A 7320-nucleotide genomic window follows, 5' to 3' on the forward strand; every position below is an offset into this window, starting at 1 on the left:
AGGGCACGAGAGAGAGGTGCCCGTTGTAGAGGGGGCGGCGACGGGGGCGGCCCGCCAAGGCGGGGACGCGGAGGCGGACCCCCCCGTCGCAGGAGAAGAAGACGCCCCCCGGAGGGGGCGGAGTAGTAGACGGGAGATTGGGCGTGGGGCGCGGTGCACCCCCGCCCGGTTGTGGAGGAGGAGGCCCGAAAAGGCGGAATGTTTGGGCGAGGGGCGCGGTGCCCCCCTCGCCCGATGTTAAGTAAGGAGGCCCGTTAGGGCGGAGCAGTCCAAGGTGGAGGGCGGGGGCGGGTGTCGCCCTGCGGCCGGGAGTCGGGCGGCATCCGCTCCCGCCCCTGCCGAGTTCCTCCCCCAGGGGAGGGCCTCGGCGGTGCCCCCAGGCCGATGGTCGAATCCCGTAAAGGGAGGGAACCGCGACCTGGGGGCACGGGGGATCACAAGGGCCCAGAAACACACTGGGCCCCATTGCACGTGGTCCCCCGGGAAGGGACGCGGCAGCGGCGGCCCTCTCACCGGTGCCATAGAGCGCCGGTGGGAGGGCACCACTGCCTGCGGTGAGGACTCCCCCCCTTCTGGGGGGAGCCCTCAGGAGAAGAGCCCCCGGAGCGTCGGCCGAATCTCCCGTCCCTTTAGGGAGGGAGAGGGTGCCCCGCTTCGGGGGCGGGGGGTGGCGACTCGAGCGGTACCACTCGAGCCGTGACCCCGCCCCCCAAACTCTTTGGGAGGGCGTGACGTGGGGGCGGTGCCCCCCTGCGTCACAACCGGGAAAGGACCGCACGACCAATTCGCGGGGGAGAGTATCCTCCTTTCGAGGAGGACGCTCTCCTGAGAAGGTAGGGCCAGGGGATGGCAAGAAGTCATGCTCGGCAGTTCCTTGCCATCCCCATAAACGCCAGCGAAGGCACCCGCTGTGGTTTTAGTGATGTAGGTCTTGGACCCCATCGTCGATCCACACGTGGATCGATGATGGAGGACAAGGAGTCCCACATAACCCTCATCCCCTACCCGGGGGTGAGTGGTACCATGAGGTTTCCACAGCGCAAAAAAAAAAAAAAAAGGCTCCCCACTCTCGCGTCCGTCATGGCCGCCACACGCACCTGCGCAGTACCGTGCTCGCGCTTGGGGTTCTTACCATCATAAATATAATATAACTTAACTCATTGTTCCTGTTGCGTACATTTGCTTAAAACAACTTAAAAGGGATAAAACTATGCTGTACGCTCGTGTTAACTAAAATATATTAAATTTAGACCGCATTCTTGCATAAACTAAAACTTGATCGGTACCGCATGGTAAGTCCTGCGGTCAGTCACTTACCATACCATGGTCGGTAAGTGGTTATTTTGTGTAGTGTGTGTGTGTGGTAAGTACCGCGGTCGGTAACTTACCTATGCCGTCTGTCGGTAAATGTTTGTGTTTTGTGTGTGTGGTAAGTACCGCGGTCGGTAACTTACCTATGCCGTCCGTCGGTAAACTATATGTTTTGTGGGTTTAGTCCCGCGGTCGGTAACTTCCCCTTATCTTTAGGTAAGTTACCCTTGTCTTTTGATAACATAAAATGGTAGAACAACAGAATAATAATGTTAAAACCTTAAACTATAGCGGTGAATTGAAATCTTCTACTGATCCTCGTCCTCGCTTGTCGCCTCCTGCCTCGTCTTGGCTCTCCCGTGGTCAATCCTTGGATCCCTCATGGTAGTCACCGCTTCCTTCTGCGGCATCCTTGTGGTCGACGGCTGCTTTGGCACCTTGAACTCCTTGATGTTCCTGCTGCCGCTGCTGCTGCTGCTGGTTGACGGTCACAGTTTCTGCACCCTTACTTCCGGCTGCAGTATCGAGTGAAATGACCCGAACAAAAGTTGTAGGGATCATGAAGGACTATTTTTGGTGACCTTGAACTTGACCTTGAGGTCGATTTGGGTACAGACCCGGCCAGCTAAGGCAAGATCGGTTGGTGACCTTGAATTAACCCGATTTTAGGGATCATTTGTAGGTCAAATCGAATTTTTCAGATGGTAATAATATGTATTTTCGTACTCGCAAACGGTAAAAAGAAAATGTAACGTTGTAATGAGCAATGAGGTTGCAATAAGACGCAGATGTCATTCCGAGGTACTTGCAATCTATTTCTAATGCTCTAATTCTAATTCTAATTAAAACATCGAAATCAATAGGTGATTTGGCTATGAGAGCGTGAGCGCGAATGTTATGACGCAAAAAAATTCTTTATTATATTAAAAATACATAAACATGGTGATTAAAAATAAATAATTAGCGGACGTTTCGGCTCCTTTTTTGAGCCTTCTTCAGCGCAAGATCGAATAACAAAACAATTAATGATTGCGGATCTTATAAATCATTTAAACCAAAAAACCGGATAAACAATTAAAATGAATCACGGGTAAGACAGTGTGAGATCGTAAATACGCAATCGTAACATGAAGATGGATATGATTCTTATCCTCTTCATACTTTAAGTATGATTTCCTTCAACGGATGTTCAATACATAACGAAAGCAATTAATTTGCTATGTGGTCGCATCTAAGAAATTAAGGACAATACTATTATCGGTCGAAATGTTAACATTAAAAAAAAATAGCAAAAAGACTCACAGAAATATGTGCATCGTTAACGATGAGGAGGCATTGATATAATATGACAAGAACAGAGAAGGAGAGACATTCGTCTTGTCGCTGTCACGATTATCACATGACTAATGACTTAACAATGTCATAAATAAAAACGAGTCAAAAAATGAAAATAAAAATAAATTAAATAAAATAAACAAAGCTGACATCAAATAAAATAAACAGACCGACACTTGAAATCATAAAACGTTAAAATCATGAGATAAAACTCTATGTTAAATTTTGGGAAATTTATCGATTAATGTCAAATAACTGTCCGGTAGTAACTCGGTGTCCGTCTGTAAATTTAAGCTGCTCTCCTGTCTCTTTATGAATACCATCTCAGAAATGAGTCTCTTTTTTATTGGATGATTACAAAAGTTCGTGCCCGATTTGAAATTATTAATCCATCTATGCAAATCGGGCACGAACTTTTGCAATCATCTAATATATTCGGTTCTTTGTCTAACACTATAACTTCATCCCAATTAAAGTCATGATCAAATTCCAATCTATGTTCCGTAATCACAGAGCGATTTGCAGTATTCCTCTTTATATGATTCCGGTGTTCTTTAATTCTTGTTTGTAATTGTCTGCCTGTTTGGCCTACATAGGATGCATTGCAATTTTTACAATCAATTTTATAAACAATATTGCTTTTATTTTTGTTTTTTAAAGGATCTTTTTGGACTTTTATAAAATTATTCATCTTATTAAGGCCGGTATATGCAATCCTAGCGTTAATTTTTTTCCCGATGTTTTTGAATTGCTCAGAGACCTGTGGAACGTATGGAATGACGAAGAAAGAGTCCCGCTCATCGCTTTGCTCACAAACTTTATTTTCTTTTTTAACATTATTGTTGTTAAAAATATCGCATAGTCGGTTGTTAATTATTTCAAAAATGAAATGTAACGGATAGCCATTGTTTAACAAGATTTCGATGCATAATTCCAAATTTTTCTGTCGATGTACCGGGTGAGATAAAAACTGCTCTATCAACCAAACCAATTATTGTACCTCGCTTATGACAATTAGGGTGCTGTGAGTAAAAATTTAAATATCTCCCCGAAAAGGTCGGCTTATGGAACCAATCGAAATCAATTTTGTTATTTTCTAAAATTAACGTTAAATCCAAAAAATTCAATCTACCCGCCTCTTCACTCTCCATGGTAAATTGGAGACGCGGATGAAACGAATTGAAAGTTGTTAATATATGATTGTAGTAAGAGGAAGGGGCTGCAAGCACTATGTCATCTACATACCTCATGTAAAATGCCGGAGAAAATTTTAGTGTTTTTAACGCTTTGTTCTCAAGATCTTGTAGAACTATATCCGCGATGATGGGTGAAAGTGGAGAGCCCATGGGAGTGCCGAAAGTTTGTTTGTAGACCACTTCATTAAATACAAAATACGTAGAATTTAGTATTAATCTAACCGCTATTAAGAATTCATTTTTCGGAATGGAACATTTATTCATGATAAATTGCCATCTGTTTGAGACACTATCTATTGCCATATCGATGGGAATGTTTGTAAAGAGTGATACTGCATCTAAAGAAATCAAGTTCAAATTATCATTAATGTAAATGTTTGATAGTTTATTAACTACTTCAAAACTGTTTGAAATGTGGCTACTGGATTTTGGAAAATTGTTATACATAGTTTTGTGAATGTAACTTGATAAATTATATAATGGACTGTCTAAAGAGGATACTATTATTCTGAATGGACAATCTGGTTTGTGGATTTTCGGCAGACCGTTACTACCGGACAGTTATTTGACATTAATCGATAAATTTCCCAAAATTTAACATAGAGTTTTATCTCATGATTTTAACGTTTTATGATTTCAAGTGTCGGTCTGTTTATTTTATTTGATGTCAACTTTGTTTATTTTATTTAATTTATTTTTATTTTCATTTTTTGACTCGTTTTTATTTATGACATTGTTAAGTCATTAGTCATGTGATAATCGTGACAGCGACAAGACGAATGTCTCTCCTTCTCTGTTCTTGTCATATTATATCAATGCCTCCTCATCGTTAACGATGCACATATTTCTGTGAGTCTTTTTGCTATTTTTTTTTTAATGTTAACATTTCGACCGATAATAGTATTGTCCTTAATTTCTTAGATGCGACCATATAGCAAATTAATTGCTTTCGTTATGTATTGAACATCCGTTGAAGGAAATCATACTTAAAGTATGAAGAGGATAAGAATCATATCCATCTTCATGTTGATTGCGTATTTACGATCTCACACTGTCTTACCCGTGATTCATTTTAATTGTTTATCCGGTTTTTTGGTTTAAATGATTTATAAGATCCGCAATCATTAATTGTTTTGTTATTCGATCTTGCGCTGAAGAAGGCCCAAAAAAAGGAGCCGAAACGTTCGCTAATTATTTATTTTTAATCATCATGTTTATGTATTTTTAATATAATAAAGAATTTTTTTGCGTCATAACATCCACGCTCACGCTCTCATAGCCAAATCACCTATTGATTTCGATGTTTTAATTTATTGGAGCAAATAAGATTGCCATTGTCAATCCTACATTGATTTAATTCTAATTCTAATTCTTATGCTCCAATAGCACGTTGATACAGTATAAAATAATTGACAGAAATTAGAAAAATCTTTGTAGAGGACCAACGGACTGTACTGTGCTTCAGTTGGTTGTTCCAGATAAGTGTAGTTTTTTCGATTGGCACAAATAATTTTTGGAAATTCTCGAAACAGAATGCTCTCAAATTTTCCGTTGTTTAACGTGTATTTTTTCCATTGTACTGAGTATTCAACATTTATTAATAATTTCATTCACTAACAATCGTTTATTAATATTCATTGACATTTATTAACAATTATTTATTAATAATCTCATTCACTAATGATTGGCTAACCAATTATTTCTTGATCATTTGGACGACTCACTTTGTATCATCTACTTGAAAGTTTTTCCTTCTTTCTAATTTAAAATGGCTCAGCTTTCTGAACGCGAGCGAATATCTCTATTGATGATGAGAGGATGGGGTGATCAACGAAGGGGTTATAAACAAGTCATGCGACTATTCAATGAAACTTTCCGGAATAAAAATAATAGAATCTCAAAGACTACTGTAGTGCGTACTATCCAACGTTTTGAGGAAACTGGTAGTGTTAGAAACCGTCCAAAATCTGGTAGACCTGCTACAGCAACGAATGATAATAAAGTATTGGATGTTTTACAGTCTTTTGTCGAAGATTCCCATACTAGTATAAATCGCGTTGTACTACAACACGCAATTGGAGCTGCATCTGTTCATAAGATCCTCAAAAAAAATAAATAGCATCCGTATAAACTTCATTTAGTCCAAGAATTGTCTGAAGATGATTTTGATAGACGCGTGGAATTTTGCCACCTTATGATGGAAATGATTATTGATGATCCTTTATTTCTTGATAATAGTATTGTTTTCTCCAATGAGGCAACATTTGAGCTGACTGGAAATGTAAATAGATATAATTGCAGATACTGGAGCGATATCAACCCTCACTGGATGACAGAAAATCATACTCAGCACCCACAAAATGTTAATGTGTGGGCTGGTATTTTCAGGGGTAAACCAGTTGGTTTTTTCTTTATAGAAGGCAATTTAAGAGCTCAAATGTATGAAGCCATGCTTCGGCAACAAATTATACCAGCTATACAAGACATAGCTGGCGGAAATTTAGATGATATTTATTTCCAGCAGGATGGAGCTGCCCCTCATTACGGTGTTAATGTACGTCAATATTTGGATGAGATTTTTCCTGATAGGTGGATAGGACGAAGGGGTCACATTGAGTGGCCAGCTCGATCTCCGGACTTGAATCCACTTGATTATTTTTTTGGAAATATTTAAAAAGTAAGGTTTACATCACAAAGCCTCAAGATTTAGATGATTTGCGACAAAGGATAGTTTGTGAGATAAATCTTATACCACAACAAATTTACAGGAATGCGGTTTCAGGTTTTTATAACAGATTAGCACATTACCAGGCAGTTCAAGGGCAACAATTTGGACATTTGCTATGAGTTATTTGGGTGACTGATTAGACTGATTAGACTTTAGCTGGCCGGGTCTGCAACCGATCTTGCCTTAGCTGGCCGGGTCTGTACCCAAATCGACCTCAAGGTCAAGTTCAAGGTCACCAAAAAATAGTCCTTCATGATCCCTACAACTTTTGTTCGGATCATTTCACTCGATACCATCCTCCGTTGTATATTATGTGACTGTCGATAATTTGACCTCCAAATGACCCCTAGGGGTCACTTTGACCACTGATATGACAACGTATCTGAACGTAAAAGACTATAACCGGATAAGAGGGTGAAAAATGCCCCCGCGCGAAATGACTTAAAAGTATTTGCGCAACATTTCTAAACCAAAAGAAGAAAGTTTTTTAGCGTGGTTCATAACCCCCTATCCTCTTCTTCCGCTACATAGCAAAAAAAACCATGTTTTTTAAATTTAATTTTTTAAAATGTTTATGTTTATAAATTCTTGATATAAAAATTATGTTAATAAAAAAATGCTTCTTCTTTACAAAAAATTTTTTTAAATTGTTTTACTGTTACATTTTAATTTTAAAAAATTCCTAAAAATAAAAAATAATTTTTACAAAGTTACGCCTTAAAATTATAGAGGTGACGTCTTGAAAAAATT

Source organism: Prenolepis imparis, unplaced genomic scaffold (genome assembly GCF_030444845.1).
Source record: "Prenolepis imparis isolate NDT839.2.m4 unplaced genomic scaffold, iyPreImpa1.0 SCAF_3, whole genome shotgun sequence".
Lineage (NCBI taxonomy): Eukaryota > Metazoa > Arthropoda > Insecta > Hymenoptera > Formicidae > Prenolepis > Prenolepis imparis.